This window comes from Staurois parvus, unplaced genomic scaffold, assembly GCF_062004578.1.
Source record: "Staurois parvus isolate SC_StPar_1 unplaced genomic scaffold, SC_StPar_1.0 ptg000053l, whole genome shotgun sequence".
NCBI classification, from domain to species: domain Eukaryota; kingdom Metazoa; phylum Chordata; class Amphibia; order Anura; family Ranidae; genus Staurois; species Staurois parvus.
Window position 1 is genome coordinate 3,471,017 of NW_028317849.1, and position 18,334 is coordinate 3,489,350.

The 18,334-nt window shown below is 42.9% G+C and overlaps 1 protein-coding gene across 3 annotated transcripts in view; it reads left to right on the top strand.

Moving 5' to 3' along the window:
- LOC149470079 (acetylgalactosaminyl-O-glycosyl-glycoprotein beta-1,3-N-acetylglucosaminyltransferase-like) overlaps positions 1-18,334 on the top strand; it is a 97,072-nt gene that overhangs the window by 46,937 nt on the left and 31,801 nt on the right. The window contains exon 2 of one of the 3 annotated variants that reach the window (XM_089667657.1): positions 10,604-10,731. The exons of the other annotated variants lie outside the window; for them this stretch is intronic. The gene's annotated coding sequence lies outside the window, so the exon portion shown is untranslated. The remainder of the gene's footprint in view (positions 1-10,603; positions 10,732-18,334) is intronic. 3 annotated transcript variants of the gene reach the window in all.

Genomic DNA, 18,334 nt, shown 5'->3' on the forward strand with positions numbered 1-18,334 from the left:
AAAGCAAATTTTTTTACAAAATACACTTTTTTTACTTTTAATGCACAAAAACACAATATATTGGCCAGATATTTGGTACAATATAAAAGATAATGGTATGCCAAGTAAATAGATACCAAACATGACATTCTTTAAAACTGCACATGCCCTGTGCAATGGCGACAAACTACAAATATTTTTAATATCCATAGGCAACGCTTTAAAAGCTACCATTTTAGATTTACAGAGGAGGTCTAGTGTTAGAATGACTGCCGTTGATCTGACGTTCATGGCAATACCTCACATGTATGCTGTTTACATACTGGCACAGGGTCGCGGCTTCTGCACACAGGCGTGCGCGCATGGGAGGGGCGATTTTTTTTTTTTTAGTTATTTTGATTTTTTTTTATTATTTTTACATTGTACCTTTCATTTTTTTTTTTAATCACTTTTAGTGCTATAACAGGGAATGCAAATATCCCCTATAACTTAAATGGGCATTGTCATATATTCTTTTTTGAGAAATCTGGGGTCTATCAGACTCTGGATATCTCCTCTGCTCTTACATTATCTAATCAAACCAAAATCGGTGTGATCAGATGCTTTCCCAATTTACAAATGGCGCTGTTTATATCCTGTGAAACTGAAGTGATAAAATGCTTGTAGCTTCCGAATTCTTAGACTATAGAGATGATTGGCACCACTCTGATTTCCAATCAGCTCTATGGTCAGCTGGAAGAAACACCGGCTGCATTGTCAGGACTGCCCGAGAAGGCCATGTAAGGCAGCGGGGAAGGGGGGCCATCATCTCCCGCTGCTTGTAAAAGCAATCCTGCAGCTAATTAGCCACTAGAATTGCTTTTACGTGAAAGCCGATCACCGGCTGAGAAAAACGATACCAGGATGATGCCTGCAGCTGTAGGCATCATCCTGGTATAACCATTCAAATTTCAGTGATGTACCAGTACGTCGCTAGTCCTTGTTGGGTATATATACTATGTTCTTTTTTTTTTTGTATGCAGCCTGCGGACTGAATGAAAAAATTAGAAGAAATCTCTGCCAGAAAAAGTGTGGTATGCCCACCGTTAGAATATACTGCCCTGCATCCACCTACTTCTAATGGTGGGCACACATTAGGTCACTTTGTCACAAGTGCCAGTTCCAAGATTGTACAAATGTCTAAATAGTGGCACACTTGAATAAAAATTGTCCACGTATAAGTGGTACCCCATATGGAAAAAGGATGACACCAAGTTCCAAACTATCTTGCCACTGCTCCCCATGCAGTCTGGGCATCCAGGGGGCTCCACGTGACTATCTTTTCCCTCGTAAATCCAAAACTTATAAGTATAGCCTGTTGCCCTCTCACAGGTCTTTTACATCTTGACCCCATTTCTGGCAGGCTTGCAGGGGAGAAATTGTTTGAATGCAAGGCTGCCAGAAAAATTAATGAGGGACTCATCAATGCAGATGTTTTGCTGGGGAGTATACACATCTGCAAATTTTTGGGTAAGGTTATTTGCGAGGGGCTGAATTTTGTGGAGCCGGTCAAATTCAGGGTTACCCCGAGGATGTGTTAGGAATGGACTGGCCAGCAATGGTGGGACTCACCTGCCTTTTGATCTGCAGTACCAGGGCTGGCCAGCGGGTGCTCCCAGCAATCAGAGACTCAACCTTTCAGCCAGCTAACACCTGGAACTGATGATGCTGGGGTATTTAAGGGATGGCCAGACCCACAGACTCTGCCTTGGTGTTGTGTTTCTCTTGGGCCCTGTATCCTGTTCCTGCTCTCTGTTCCTGTCTGATTCTCTGCTACCTGTCCTGATCCCTGGCTTGTGACCCTGACCATCCCTCTGCTTGACCCTCTGTACTACGCTGCTTGCTACCTGCTGAACCTGGCCTGTGACCCCGACCATTCTCTGCTTGCTCCCCCTGTACCTACTTGCCCAATTGATATTGACCCGGCCTGCCTGACGACGCTTGCTTGTATGTACTGTTATCTGTGGGTGGTTTGGTTTGGTTTGTTTGCACTGTATTATGTTTAGTATTGCACTGCGTTTATGTTTGTATGGTTAGTGTTAATAAATTGTATTGTTTATCACATATCTGAAGTCTGCGTTTCCCTGCATCAGTCACACACCTCTGGTCATACCTGGGAGCCCTGACAGGATGACAGAGTATATTGTCGTTGAAATGCATAAAACACATTATACTCTCATATCTATGCCTGGCCATGCAGCAGAGAACACAGACATATGATGAATCGGGTCTGCGGACCAATACAACCGCAATTCATTTCTTTTATTAATGCCCATGTTGAGGGTTAGGCCCACAAAAAATGTAAATTCCAAAACCGTAATGAGTTTCCATGCGAATGGTCTGGCAAGGTTTGAATTTGGGTTGGCGGCGATAAAAAAAGACCAAGATGTACTAGACCGCTGGTACTCGCCAGTTCACCAAAAGGTAGCGTAGCACTAGTACTGGCACTCTGCTGCATATGAGAGTCGTCAAAATTTACCAGCAAGTGCTAACAGAGATCAGGCCTGATTCTACGAACACTGCGGTTTTGTGTGCAATGTATCAAGTGACAGTGACCTACTGACACTGCTGGGGGAGAAGGGGGGGTAAGTGTAGGGGCTAAACGCAGGTACTGGCAGGTGGAGGGGCTGACCCCGCTAACGCTGTGTTTTTGGGGATGCTATACTAATGTGAACCCTGGTATAGTGCTGATCTGATCAAAGATAGTGACCCGTTCAGACACTATACTAGCAATGGAGGTTATTGTACATGAGCGTGCTCCTGGCAATCAAGGGGTTAAATGTGATGACTAGTGTACTGACGGGCAATCTGACGCTATCTGGGAGGGGCGCAAAAACCACGGGTGCGCGAATCACGTATATATGTGATTTTGCGCACCCATGCCGCCCTGTAGTAGTATTTCTGCTATAGGGCGGTCAGGAAGCGGTTTGTATTACGTCGCTGCGTTACTTTAACTGACAATTGCACGGTCATGCAACACTGCACCCAAATTAAATTTACATCCTTTTTTTCCCACAAACTGAGCTTTCTTTTGGTGGTATTTGATCTCCTGTGCATTTTTTATTATTTGCGCTATAAAAAAAAAGGCTGACAATTTTGAGAAATAAAAACAATATTTTGGACTTTTTGCTATAAAACATGTCCAGTAAAAAAATTTAAAAATCAAATTTAGTCATAAATTTCTGGCAAAATGTATTCTGCGACATGTCTTTGCTAAAAAAAATCCCAATACGTGTAAATTAATTGGTTTACATGAAAGTTATAGCGTTTACAAATGGCGGGAAAGATACTGGGATTTTTTTTAAAATTATACTAATAAAGGCGGTGATCAGCGATTTATGATAGTGATCAGCGACTTATGGCGTGATCAGCGATTTCTGATAGTGATCAGCGACTTATGGCGGCGATCAGCGACTTATGACAGTGATCAGCGACTTATGGCGGGACGGCGGGACATTTTGACACTGGGGTGGAACTGACACCAATACAGTGATAAGTGCAAAAAAAAAAACCACTGACACTGTACTAATTGCACTGGGGAGGAAGGGGTTAACATTTATTAGGTAATGAAAGGGTTAACTGTGTGAGGGGAGTGTTTTACTAGGGGGCGGGGGGGTGTACTTCACAGGAACACGCTGATCCCGAGAGATAAAGTCTTCTCTCAGGTTCAGCGTGCTCTGAACTGACAGATAGCAGAGCTGCAGTGTAAACACTGCAGCCGTGCTATCTGTCAGTGATTATCGGTAATTGCCGGGACCCGTCGGGTAAAGACCGTCCGGAACCCGGAGATGGACACCTGCTGCCACGACCGGCGGGACGGGTAGGGCAGGCACGCGCCTCACGCGCGCCCCCTGCCTGTTTTGCACAGCGACGTTAAAAGAGGGCGCTGTGCGCAGAGGTGCCGCCCTGCCACAGTAAAAACACTGCGGCTGGTCGGCAACCAGTTAAAGACGTGTGGGGCTGCCAATCATTCTTAATGGCATGCCCATGCATTTAAAATTGCAGCATGCTTGTGGATGCTGAAACCACTGGGAAATCCAATTTCCAACCACTTTGTTTTAAAAATGGTGCAGGAACCTTTTTTTCTGTGATCTACATAAAGTAGACTTCAATTTTGCACTGGAACATATAAATAGATTTTTTTAAATGATTTACAGATTAAAAGTTGTAAAGTGTTGTTTGCATAAATATTAATCCTCTGCTGTCAAACCCCTTAGGCTCATTCCCACAGGCATAGAAAACCGCACACCATAAAAAACATGAGCATATTTCTGCACCCAAATCAATAACAAGCTGTGGCTATATGCAGGTAACTGCACATATGAGCACATGCATACAGGAATGGACATGCACCCTAGACTTACAAAGTTTGCATCCAGGTATTTCATCTATCCCTGTACACCTGTAAATGTGTGATTACCAGTGTACCGCTGCAGCCCGTCATTGTACATGTTCATTTGTAAGTACCTGTACTTCCAGGTGCTATAATATTTGCTGCTGTTGGCTCTGTGCAGCCCTCTGCACTCAATGAGCTCTAGGTATGAGATCAGAGTGCAACTATTTGCAAAACTTAATTAGTGGAATGGCATTCATCCATGTGCAATTAAAGGGCCACATGATCTCAATATAAATACACCTATTCCTGGAAGTCTCCAGAGTTTTTTTTTTTTATATAGCATAGTGTCTTTCATGTTTAGATATGTTATCTAAACATGTTATCCTTGAATCCTGGAAGTGAGTTTTTTTTGTCCATGTTTAGATATGTTATCTAAATAATTCTCAGATAAGGTACAGATGAAACACCAGTTGGAGTTAAATTATGGAAAAAAAAAAACCTTCAAGCTACAAACATCTCCTAAAGCAGTGGTGAATGTATTAATAAAAGGAGTACATTACCACGGTCTGGACTTGGTGGAGGAGTGTTGAGCTGATGCCGAAAAAAATTTATCACAAGGCATATGGAAGGCACAAAAACATTTGACAGACTGAACCTTTTTTTTCTGTGGCAGAAAGCCAAAACCCCATCTTGACAGTAACGCATGACTGGTAGTAACCTGTTGTGGGGATGTTTTTATTGGCAGAAACTGTTTAGAAACAGATATTCGCTCTTTAGAAAAAAAAAGATATATTCTTTTTTTTTAATTGTGGTGCAAAATGCTTAAAAAAGGCCTGGATTCTTTCTTGGATACAAAGAATATAACTGGATACTAACATGTATTGGTAATGTTGATCCAGGGAATATCCAATTGCCTCTCGGGGGATCAGGAAGGAATTTTTCCCCCTGCAGGAGCAAATTGCATCATGCTTTGCTGGGTTTTTTACCTTCCTCTGGATCAACTGTGGGTATAGGATTCTCTCTTTTTTTATGGTTGAACTGGATGGACTTTTGTCTTTTTTCAGCCAGACTAACTATGTAATCAAACTAAAAAGAATATATATATATATATATATATATATATATATATATATATACATACAGTATGTCCCAGATTTTCTGTATTGTTGCCATTATGTGTGGTGGCTGCAGGAGTTTTCTGTTTTTCAGGCTTTTTTTTTCTCTTTTTTTTTTTTGCTTCCTGTCCTAGGGTGACAATGCTCACTGTACTGTAAGTATGGGAGAACAGCATTGTTACTCTGGGACTGAAAAATATAGAATTACTTGTAGTTCTACCCCCTTAAGGGCCACTGAATATTTTGGGTTTCCCATTCCTTTCTGAGGCCTGGCTGGAGCACAACCCCTAATGACACCTGAGCCAGATATTCCCCTCGGTTAAAACACACACAATACCCACAAAGCGTTTGATGAATAACAAAGCAGGTTGTATTAAAGTCAGATTAGCAGAAATGTACATATGGAGGATCAATGACTGATGGGAGAAATATAAACTAACAGGAGAAATAAAAGTACAGCACAAGACCCTTTTAAATAGTCCCAATTGTCCTGCAGGACTCACATACATGCAAATTGGATGCGGTTTGAATTGCATCCAATCCGCATGACATGTGAAATAAGGGTGCTTCCTATGATGTTTGTTCACATATGTCCAGTGCACTGACAGCGGTTAAATCGGTGCAGTTCCAACATGGTCGGAGCCGCACCGATTTCTAAAGTAGTACATGCACTACTTTTGGTGCAATTTGGATAGACATCTGTGTCAGATATCTTGCAAATCGCACCTGAAATTGGCAGTCACACGACTTTGAAATTGTGCGACTTCACTGTAAGTCACACGATTTCAAAGTCGGGCTTGATGTATCTAGACTAACTCTCGGAGGAATTTTTCAAAGCAAGGTAGTCCCATATATGTCCTGTCACACAATATGGGAATGTCGACTTTGGTGGAGCTCTTTATGTTGGTGCACAGTTTAAATACTTTCCTTGTCTTTCTTTTCCTTTACAATAAAATGTCACTTTCCTAAAGATAATGACACAGCCAGGAGAGTTCCCCTTAATTAACCACTTGCCCTCCAGAGGATTTACCCTCCTTCCTGACCAGGCCATTTTTTGCGATACGGTGCAGCGTTACTTTAACTGACAATTACACTGTCATGCAATGCTGCACTCAAATTAAATTTGTATCCTTTTTTTCCTAATAAATAGAGCTTTCTTTCAGTGCGGTTTTTATTTTTTGCGCTATGAAAAAAAAGACAGCCAATTTTGAGAAAAAAACACCATGTTTTACTTTTTGTTATTAAACATGTCCAGTCAAAAGAATTAAAAAGTCAAATTTCATCATAAATTTAGGCCAAAATGTATTCTGCTACATATCTTTGCTACAAAAAAATCCCAATACATGTAAATTACTTGGTTTATGTGAAAATTATGGCATCTACAAATGGCGGTATATATATTGGAATTTTTTTTTTTTATAGTAGTAATGGCAGTGATCAGCGACTTATAGCGGTGGGAAATCTGACACTGGGGGGAACGGACTAACCGTCACTGACATCCTCAGTGACACCAATACAGTGATCAGTGCTAATAAAATCCACTGACACTGTACTAATGACCCTGGGCAGGAAGGGGTTAACATCTGGGATGATCAAAGGGTTAACTGTGTGCTGTGTGTGTGCTTTACACGGTAAGCACACTGCTTTGTATGGCTCTGCTATGCAGAGCCATACAAAGCAGTGTGCAGGAGCTGACAGGGGAGAGATCTGTATTGTTTACATACAGGTCTCTCCCCTGTCCATGATACACTGTGATTGCTGGGTGCGGACGAGGAATCACTGGCTAGGATCCTTTGATTGACAGCCGAGGCCGCTAATGGCGGCGCGGGTACGACTACCAGGAAATGCAAAATCACAAAAATATATACGTGATTTTGCGCACACTTTCCACCCTGTAGCAGAATTTCTGCTATAGGGTGGCGGGAAAGCAGCTAAAGGCAGCAAGCTGGGAGTCAGCTTTGATTATATCAAAGTGGTATGGTGGTTAATCCATACCCAAGAGGGGTGGGAACAGGCTCTAAACCTCTTCGCACCGGCGCCTCCTGGCCCTTTAAGAGTTTCAGAAGCCGGGAGGCAGGCAGGGTTTTAGGGTTATGTGACCGCCGTGATTCGCTGTCACGGCGGTCACATGATTGGAAAAGGTCTTGATCGCAAGGGGAGATCGGGAGTCACGGACATGTGTGCTGGGTGTGCGCAAGCTGCACGCTCTCAGCACATACAATTGTGTTCAAAATAATAGCAGTCAGACATCACTAACCTGATCAATCACTGTTTTTGGTAGAAATGATATTTCTACATGGCAAATAAATTACTAGCAGTAATAGAAATCCAACAGACCCAACAGTCATGACATGCATGCTAATGATTCTGTGTAATTGAATCACTATTTGAAAGGGGCATGTTCAAAATAATAGCAGTGTGGAGTTCTATTAGTGAGGTCATTCATTCTTTGAAAAACAGGTGGCAGTTATTGCCCTTATTTAAGGAAGGCAGCAAATGTTGTACATGCTGGTTACAGTGCATTTCTCTCTGAAATTTTGAGAAAAATGGGTCGTTCCAGACATTGTTCAGAAGAACAGCGTACCTTGATTAAAAAGTTGATTGTAGAGGGGAAAACATATAAAGAAGTGCAGAAAATGATAGTCTGCTCAGCTAAAATGATCGCAAATGCTTTCAAATGGCAACCAAAACCTGAAAGACGTGGAAGAAAGCGAAAAACTACCATTCGAATGGATAGAAGAATAGCCAAAATGGCAAGGACTCAGCCAACAATCAGCTCCAGGAAGATCAAAGAAGGTCTAAAGTTACCTGTGAGTACTGTTACAATTAGAAGACGCCTATGTGAAGCCAAGCTATCTGCAAGAAGCCCCCGCAAAGTCCCACTGTTGAAAAAAAGACGTGCTGAAGAGGTTACAATTTGCCAAAGAGCACATTGACTGGCCTAAAGAGAAATGGCGCAACATTTTGTGGACTGATGAAAGTAAGATTGTTCTTTTTGGGTCTAGTGGCCGCAGACAGTTTGTCAGATGACCCCCAAACACTGAATTCAAGCCACAGTACACTGTGAAGACAGTGAAGCATAGTTGCGCAAGCATCATGATATGGGGATGTTTCTCATACTACGGTGTTGGGCCTATTTATCGCATACCAGGGATCATGGATCAGTTTGAATACATCAGAATACTTGAAGAGGTCATGCTGCCTTATGCTGAAGAGGAAATGCCCTTGAAATGGGTGTTCCAACAAGACAACGACCCCAAACACACCAGTAAACGTGCAACATCATGGTTCCAGACCAACAAGATTGACGTTATGGAGTGGCCAGCCCAATCCCCGGATCTTAATCCAATAAAAAACTTGTGGGGTGACATCAAAAATGCAGTTTCTGAGGCAAAACCAAGAAATAGAGAAGAACTGTGGAATGTAGTCCAATCATCCTGGGCTGGAATACCTGTTCACAGGTGCCAGAAGTTGGTTGACTCCGTGCAACACAGATGTACAGCAGTTCTCAGAAACAGTGCTTATACAACTAAATATTCATTAAGTTATTCAAAGGAAAGCATATATAGTGAATGTTTGAGTTTGTAAAGAAGAATACAAACACTGCTATTTTTTTGAACAGTCTAATATTCACTTTTCTTCAATTTTCTTAGAGGAACAACACAAATTTGATATATTTTTCTTCATGTTTTGATTTGGAATAGAATGTGAAGTGTTCCCAATGCATTTGTGTGTAAGGAAATAAAAGCTATTAGAAGGATTTTGAGCTTTATTCACTTTTTTCAACACACTGCTATTATTTTGAACACAACTGTATGTATTTTCTAATGGCACACAAATATGCTGTGTCAGGGCCCAGATGCCGAGAGGCCGCATATTTGCATGCGTTCTGCGTCAAGGGGTTAAGCTGGCTACACATTATACAATTTTCCTGTTCAATTTCCTTTAGATTTACCTTCAACTATGTAGTGCAAGGGCCTGCCTGACTGCATACAATTTGAAAGTGGTTAGATTTGACCTCATATTCTATGGTTTTGGTAGATGTAAAGGATGTACAAAAAATGTATAATGTGTAGTCAGGGTAACAAAAGTAAATCCCTTTAAGTGCAAGGATTGGCTAGTGTAATTGCTTTGATATTTAGAAAATGGCTGATGTGATATGCTGTTACTTTTTACAATTCCTTCCAAACAGGGAAGCAGAAGCTATTGAGGCTGATATACTATGTGTAGTACTGAAATAGACTATTAATGCAGATAGACAACAGTACTGCTTGGGCTAACAGAGTCCAGGTCTCTAAGTGGAATTCTGTATTGCAGAAAGTCTTGGTTCTGATTAACTGGCAAAACCAACTACAGAACTTGTAGCATGTAGTGGTATGCTATGGGTTAAGAACCCTCTCGCCCATCACCCAGTCCTTAGTAGTAGCGATGTGAACGATGGCCTTGTCGCTGGGGGCCCCCTTTCTTTGAAGTCTCCCTGTAGAGATTGTGGTGCCAATGACATTGACCTCATCCACCTGCATACAGGATCTACTATCCTGCATTTCCGTGCGATGAATGATCTGGGAATTCTCTATCTGCAATCAGTAACAATGCAGTGTGTTACATACAGAAGACACCCCCCCCCCTTCTCATCTCCTTACTATCCTTACTATAGGGGAATGAAAAAGAACACCCAACCTAGGGCACCAAAACTTCAACTTGTCAAAGAGGCAGAGACCTCGAAATGTTGTCACAGCAACAGGGAATGCTTTGCTGAAACTTAGAACCAAGTAGCCTGTTTGCTACTAGGTTCCTGGTTCACCTGATTGCTTGTCTCATTGACTTACACACAGAACACTGTGATTACAGCAATCTATAAGGATCCTCTCACTCCTCTCATATCCCTACTGCTAGTCACAGGAGAGGGAGGCAATCTATGATTTTTCAGATGTGTCCTGGATGGGAACAATTTCAGCTTTTAACAGAGATGCTACTCTGAACAATATTCCAGTGATCCTTGCTTGGACTATAAAGGCTCTCTGGGGAATTTTCAGTTTTATCCCCTTACATTCTGTATGTTTGATGTTTTGTTTTATATGCTTTTGCTATTAAAATGTATATTTATTTAGACGTACCTTATATTTGATTGCAGGTAGTGTATTGCATATCGGGGGGAAGGTGTTCTGTAGTCCTTACACACATCCTGATAACAGTGTTTGAGATATCAAAACAGAGAGCAAAGGACGCAGGACAGGATTTGATTTTTGGCACGATAAACAGGTATTTTTGCACCTATACAGCAGATATAATATAATAATTTCACTGGTATGTTTAGCAGGCCAAAAGGTAGCAAATAAAAGAACATTTACAAAAACTGGAGAGTACAAAATCTGGTGCAACGCATCATAGAAATCAATCAGCTTCCAGTTTTTATTGCCAAAGCTTTAAGTGTTACTACACCCACAACAGTAAAATCAGTATTTATATGCAGTAAAGCATGCTTGTTATACTCACTGTGGAACCTAAGGGGTTAATCCTCTGGTGTAAAAAGGCCATTTGATCCTTTCTTTTCTGTTCCTCCCCTTTTTCAAGCAACCACCTCCTATCTCCAGACTGAACCATAGGGGCATGCTTTTTGTTGGGTTTACAGTAATTTCTAGCAAAAATTGCAGATTTTAAAATATGTGCACAAATGATAAAATTGCCACAGTAGACAAATGGTTATTCAGGGATAACAGGCCTAATAGACGCCTGCTTAAATGTTATTTAAAGTGTTACTAAACCCACAACAATAAAATCAGTGTGTATATGCAGTAAAGCATGCTTGTTATACTCACTGTGGAACCTAAGGGATTAATCCTCTGCATTGTGTAAAAAGGCTATTTGACCCTTTCTTCTCTGCCCCTCCTCTTGTTAAAATGATCACTTGATACAGACTTAATCCATAGTCACATGCTCAGTTTGGTGTGTATTGCTAGAGAGGATTTCTTTTTTCTTGGGAGATTGCATGTGATCAGCACAGGGCCAATCAGCACTGTCCAGACAGACGTCAGGGGATTTGCATCCTCCTAGAGCAGAAAGAAAACTCCTCCTACGAGCTTTAGCTAGCGGTGGGCTGGATACAGATAGAAGTCACAAGACTGCTCTAACTTCTGATGAGAAAAGGTATTTAGCAGTTTATATTTACTAAAATAATTGCATTTCCATGTTGTGTGTACTGTGGGAGACCGGATATAGTGAATGCAGGGTCCTCGGTTTAGTAACATTTTAATTGAGCAAGCTGAAGTTAGAAGCTCTTTGGCTACAGAGCCAGAGAGCACAGAGAGAGAGCACATGGAGACAGATCACATGGAACGTGAAGTGCAGGCGTTTTTCAGGGTGCAGACAATCAAACAGCTATTCCACAGGACAACACAAGACACAGTGATACATCAGAATGGCAATATGGGACAACAGGGGGCTGATAGTACACAGTTCAATAGGACAGAGCAGCAGGGCACCACAGGGGTTGGAGTCTGCGGGCAAGGGTTTCGGGCAGAATCAGGCTAAGTCCAGCACAGGGCAGAGGTCTGGGCACAACAGGGTTAATCCTATACACGGGATGTGGACCTGGGCAGAGAGGGTTAAGTCCCAACGCAGGCAGAGATCCGGGCACAACTGCGTTAATCCAATACATGAGATGCAGATCTGGGCAGAGAGGGTTAATTCCAAGGCAGGGCAGAGATCCGGGCACAACGGGGTTAATCCAATACACGGGATGCTGAGCAGGGCAGAAAGGGTTAAATCCAATGTAGGGCAGAGGTCTGGGTACAATGGAGTTAATCAAGTACATGGCAGAGAGCTCATTTTCAGGGTTGGGGCGGGGCCTGAACATGGCGCTGGCCGGCGTGTGTTAGGAGCTCCATCAACCATCGGAAGATGCTGGAAAGAATGAATTAGAGACATATCTCTGTCTGGCTCCCTTTGTCTAGCTCCATCGGAACTGGGGAGCGGTGCTGGACGAGCCTGTGTCTGCTGGGATCCCTGCGGCTTGGTTTGGCTTGAGAAATTGCTAAACAGAATGGAGAGGAGGTGGAACCCTATGTGAGGGGTAGTAGCTGCGGGAGCGATTCTGCAGGTGGCTCTGTCTGGCTGCTTTGCCTGCGAAAGAGGCAGCTGCTAGTCGGCTGAAAGGAGAGGTGAGAGCGGGAGGGTCCCAGGACTGGAGGGCTGAGGACACTAGAGCTGCTGAGTTCAAGGAGCTGGAGAGAGCACAGGGAGATCTCCATGGAAGAAACGGGCCCCCCTGCACAGGTTGCAGCGAGAGGTCCTAGGAGAGCAACTCACGAGGACAGCCAAATGAAGTCTTGAGAGAGGAAAGGCGAAGTGGAAAGAGGAGAGAGGAGGACTCGAAAACAACATCCCTGGTCACCCCTAAACTGAAGAAGTACTGCATATGGTATAATAATAATATGGTCACGGTGAAGTTTTATGGGCTGAAGAAAAAAAGCTGAACAACCATATGCTGGAGAATGGTGAGTGCTCACAATTAAACATTACAAACTATAATATAAGTAACATTATACGTGGCTGGTGGAAGCAGTACCCAGGAGTCGATAGTGGGAAGTGACAAAGGGGGTATCCAGTGGATTAAAAATAAGCAGAACCCTTACTGAAAATTAGAAAGAGGACTAAGTGTATACTCAAAGTCGCTAAAGAAGGTGGTAAGGTGAAGGAAAAAAGAGAGAAAATAACTATGAAGAGCAAAGCGGCAAAAGGAGGAGGGGTAAAGACACTCAAAACTAGTATAGGTACAATTTAAAAATATATGCCCCCACAGGAGAAAAGCCCAGGGGGTGTCTCCCCGGAGAGACAATGGCAATCCAACAGAAGACAGGATGTGGAAAACAATAGCGGCGATCAATCTGGACTGTCATTAGAAACTATGGAACAGGTAAAGAAAAATCAAAGACAGTATGTGTAGAGGAGAAAATAAACAGAGAAGAACAAATAGAGTTCACAAATACCTACAAAGATTGAAATGGCAGATATGTTTGCAAAGCTAGAAATGTCCATAAAAAATGATATGCAATACTGCATAAGGATTTAGGACAGGTTTTGGCCCGAATGGAGGAAACGGAAGAAAAATTGGATAAATATGCACAAGTAATATCGGAAATAAAGAGCCAAATGGAGGAAATGTGAAGTGAACAGAGGAAACTTATATAAGATAGAAGACCAGGAAAATAGAAGTAGAAGGAATAATTAGGGGATTCGGGGGTTACCCAAGACACCCCAAGGAGAATATTGAACCACTTGCCTACCCAGCACTTATACCCCCTTCCTGCCCAGGCCAATTTTCAGCTTTCAACGCTGTTGCATTTTGAATGACAATTGAGCGGTCATGCAACACTGTATCCATATGACATTTTTATAATTCTTTTTCACACAAATAGAGATTTCTTTTGGTGGTATTTACTCACCGCTGGGTGTTTTATTTTTTGCGCTATAAACAAAAAAAGAGCAAAGAATGTGGAAAAAAAAGTTTTTCTTTGTTTCTATTATAAAATTTTGCAAACCGGTAATTTTTCTCCACTGATGTGCGTTGATGAGGCTGCACTGATAGGCAGCACTGATAGGTGGCACTGATGGACACTGATAGGCGTCATTGATGAGGTGGCACTGATAGGCAGCACTGATGGGCACTGATAGGCGGCACTGATGAGGTGGCATGGATAGGCAGCACTGATGGGTGGTACTGACGAGCTGGCACTGATGATACTGCACTGATATGCAACAATGATGGGCACTGAAAGGCGGCACTGATGGGTGGCACTGACTGCCGGCATTGACTGTCGGCACTGCTGGGCACTGACTGGTGGCACTGCTGGGCACTGACGGGTGGCACTGCTGGGCAGCACTGATGGGTGGCACTGATTGGGGCACTCGTGGGTGGCACTGCTGGGCACACGTGGGTGGCACTGCTGGGCATGCGTGGGTAGCACTGCTGGGCACAGGTGGACTGCACTGGTGGGTGGCACTGCTGGGCACTGATCAGAAGTGCCCTGATGATCGGTGCCGATCCGTCCTCTGACAATTGCCAGTTATCTGCAGTACTTTCCTCACGCAGTGACAGCTGGAGGAAAGTGCAGCCAATAACCAGCAACTGCATTTACCGGTGAGCTGCTGTGTCATTGCACACTGCTGATCACGTGGTAAATGGCCGCTGTGATTGGCCTTTTACCAGATCACATGATCAACTGTGTCCGTAGGATGCAGTGATCATGGAGATTGGCGGGTGTGCGCCCCTGGGGAGAGGGGGAGAGGAGAAAAAAAAGCAATAATATCTGTCTAACAGTTCCCGGTTGGTATAGATGTATCATATTAAGATCTATGTTAAGGTGGATTGGGAGAAAAGGAGTAGGAATAAAAAAAAGGATGGAAGATGGGAAAGTAGTTAATTGTAGTCAATTTAAAAACATACAATGTAAAAGGATTAAATACTCCAGTAAAAAGACATAAGATTTTAAAGGAAATCTACCAACATTCAATGGATGTAGTGTTCCTTCAAGAAACACATTTATGTCAGGACACAAGAATTAGGTTACAATAAAAAAAATTACCCAGTTTGGTACTATGCTGATTTACCAATAAAACGAGCTAAAGAGGTTGCTATTGGGATGGCAAAAAATGTAAGATTCACTTGGGGGTAAAGGACTATATGTTCTATTCCTCAGTACATGCGACATACTCTAGATTGGACTATATAATGGTAGAACATAGACTATTGGAGTAATTGATTAAATCCAATATAGAAATCACATCACTGTCTGACCATGCACCAGTCACAATGAGGTTGAAAGTGGGGAATGAACGAATTAAAACGTGTGCAATGGAACACTCATACAAGATCAAGAGACGGAAGTAAAAATACAAAAAGAAATAGAGAAGTACTTTGTAAGCTCGAAAGAGTAGGGCCCTCGAACCCCTCGTGTATCACATTGTATTGTTATTGTACTGTCACATGTTCTGTCTCCCTTTGTAATGTACAGCGCTGAGCGAACTTTTGGCGCTTTATAAATACTGTATAATAATAATAAGTACTTTCAACTAAATGAAACGGAAGAAGTCTCGATTGTTACGTTGTGGGAAGCCCTTAAGGCATATATAAGAGGTATCCTGATCTCCATAGGGGCGGAAAAAAAGAAAAAACTACAGGAAAAGATAAAAACAGTAACAGAGGAACTATTTGAATTAGAGCAAATACATAAAAAAAGAATGGAAATTGTAAAACAACAGAAGATAATATTAAAGAGAGAATGAAATAGCCTAATGGAACAGGAGACAAATAGAGCCTTTAATTCTGTGTTAAAAGAAAGATATCAATGGGGAAACAAACCGGGAAAATACTTGGCAAGGATGGTAAGGAAAAAAAAATCAATAAACTATATAGAAAATATCAGAAATAAATCTGGAGAAATAGTAATAGTCAACTAAATTAATTGCGAGTGTATCCCAAAAATATTATAGGTCTCTGTATTCGGTAACCTCAAAGAATCCAAGAGATTTGGAGGAGGATAGAAATAAAAAAATCCAGACATATTTAGAGATAGCTGCACTACCTAAATTAGAGGAAGAAATATTGGCAATTTTAGATAACCCAATAACACCAGAAGAGGTGCTTGAAGCCCTCAGTGGTAAACAAGCAGGGAAAAGTCCAGGGCCAGATGGATACACTGTAAGATATTATAAGAAGTTTAAAGAACAACTAATCCCGAAAATGTGTGCGTATATGAGTGCGTTAGGAAAGGGAATGCAAATAAGAAAAAAATCGCTTCTGGCACATTTAATGATCATCCCTAAAGAAGGTAAAGACTTATCACAATGTGCCAGCTATAGGCTGATAGCATTACTGAATATAGATACAAAACTATATGCAAAAGTTATTGCTAACAGGATGAAAAATTTAATGCCAGAACGGATTCATATAGATCAAGTGGGGTTTATGCCAGGAGGAAAAGGAAGAGATAATGGTCTGAGGTCATTACTACTGTTACAAAAAAGCAAGAAGGAGAAATCCCCAGTTCTATATCTGTCAATAGATGCTGAAAAAGCATTTGACAGGGTAGACTGGGAATTTATGGTGAGTACTTTAGATGCAATAGGACTAGGACCAAAAATGATTAAATGGAAAAAATCTTTATATAGCTACCCTTCTGCAGAGATGAATGTTAATGGCTCATTGTCAGATCCATGTACAATGGTATGAGGCAAGGATGCCCACTTTCACCACTTTTATTTGTATTATCCTTAGAGCCCTTGTTAGCAACAATAAGGCAGAGTGTAGATATAAAGGGATTACAAATTGGAGAAGTAGAACACAAAGTGGCAGCATATGCTGATGACATGCTGTTTTATGTAGCAAACCCTAGAATAATATTACTAAAACACTACGAAGACCTATCAAATTTTAAAATTAATCTTTCAAAATCAGAGATATTGGATATTAATGTACTGAAAACAGAAAGACAGTCTTTACAACAGCGGTTCTCAACCTGGGGGTCGCGACCCCTTTGGGGGTCGAATGACACTTTCCCAGGGGTCGCCTAAGACCATCGGAAAACACATATTTCCGATGGCCTTAGGAACCGAGACACCGCTCCTTGATCCGTCTGCAGGTGTGGGCGGGATGACATGCCGTCCCTGTCATCTGGACACACCCCCAGGATCAATCCTTCCTCGTCGGTGATTGGCCGCCGGAACTGTAGCTCAAGAGAGGCACACAGGCGACCAATCACCGGCGAGGAGGTGGAGCTTGGAAAGGAGGAGCCGAGCGGCACCGCGAAGCACGAGCGAGTGAAGAGGAGGAAAGCGGCCGGAGAAGGAAGCCATCTGACCGGTAAGTGTTTGTACCATGGGAGAGGGAGGGAGCGAGCGAGCCCAGGCTGGAGCAGGGGTCAGCAAGGTAAGTATCATTGGTGTCAGTGGGAGGAATAGTGCCCAATCATTGGTGTCACTATTACCAATGATGGGGCACTATTCCTCCCCCCACTGACACCAACGATGGGGCACTATTCCTCCCACTGACACCAACGATGGGGCACTATTCCTCCCACTGACACCAATGATGGGGCACTATTCCTCCCACTGACACCAACGATGGGGCACTATTCCTCCCACTGACACCAACGATGGGGCACTATTCCTCCCACTGACACCAACGATGGGGCACTATTCCTCCCACTGACACCAACGATGGGGCACTATACTTCCCTCTGATACCAACGATGGGGCACTATTCCTCCCACTGACACCAATGTTGGGGCACTATTGCTCCCCCTGATGCCAACGATGGGGCACTATTCCTCCCACTGACACCAATGATGGGGGCACTATTCCTCCCACTGATACCAATGATGGGGCACTATTCCTCCCACTGACACCAATGATGGGGCACTATTCCTCCCACTGACACCAATAATGGGGCCGTATTCCCCCCACTGACACCAATGATGGGGCACTATTCCTCCCACTGACACCAGTGATGGGGCACTATTCCTCCCACTGACACCAATGATGGGGCACTTTTCCTCCCACTGACACCAGTGATGGGACACTATTCCTCCCACTGACACCAGTGATGGGGCACTATTCCTCCCACTGACACCAATGATGGGGCACTATTCCCCCCACTGACACCAATGATGGGGCACTATTCCCCCCACTGACACCAATGATGGGGCACTATTCCCCCCACTGACACCAATGATGGGGCACTATTCCTCCCACTGACACCAATGACGTGGCACTATTCCTCCCACTGACACCAGTGACGTGGCACTACTCCTCCCACTGCAAAATTACAGTTATGAAGTAGCAACGAAAATAATTTTATGGTTGGGGG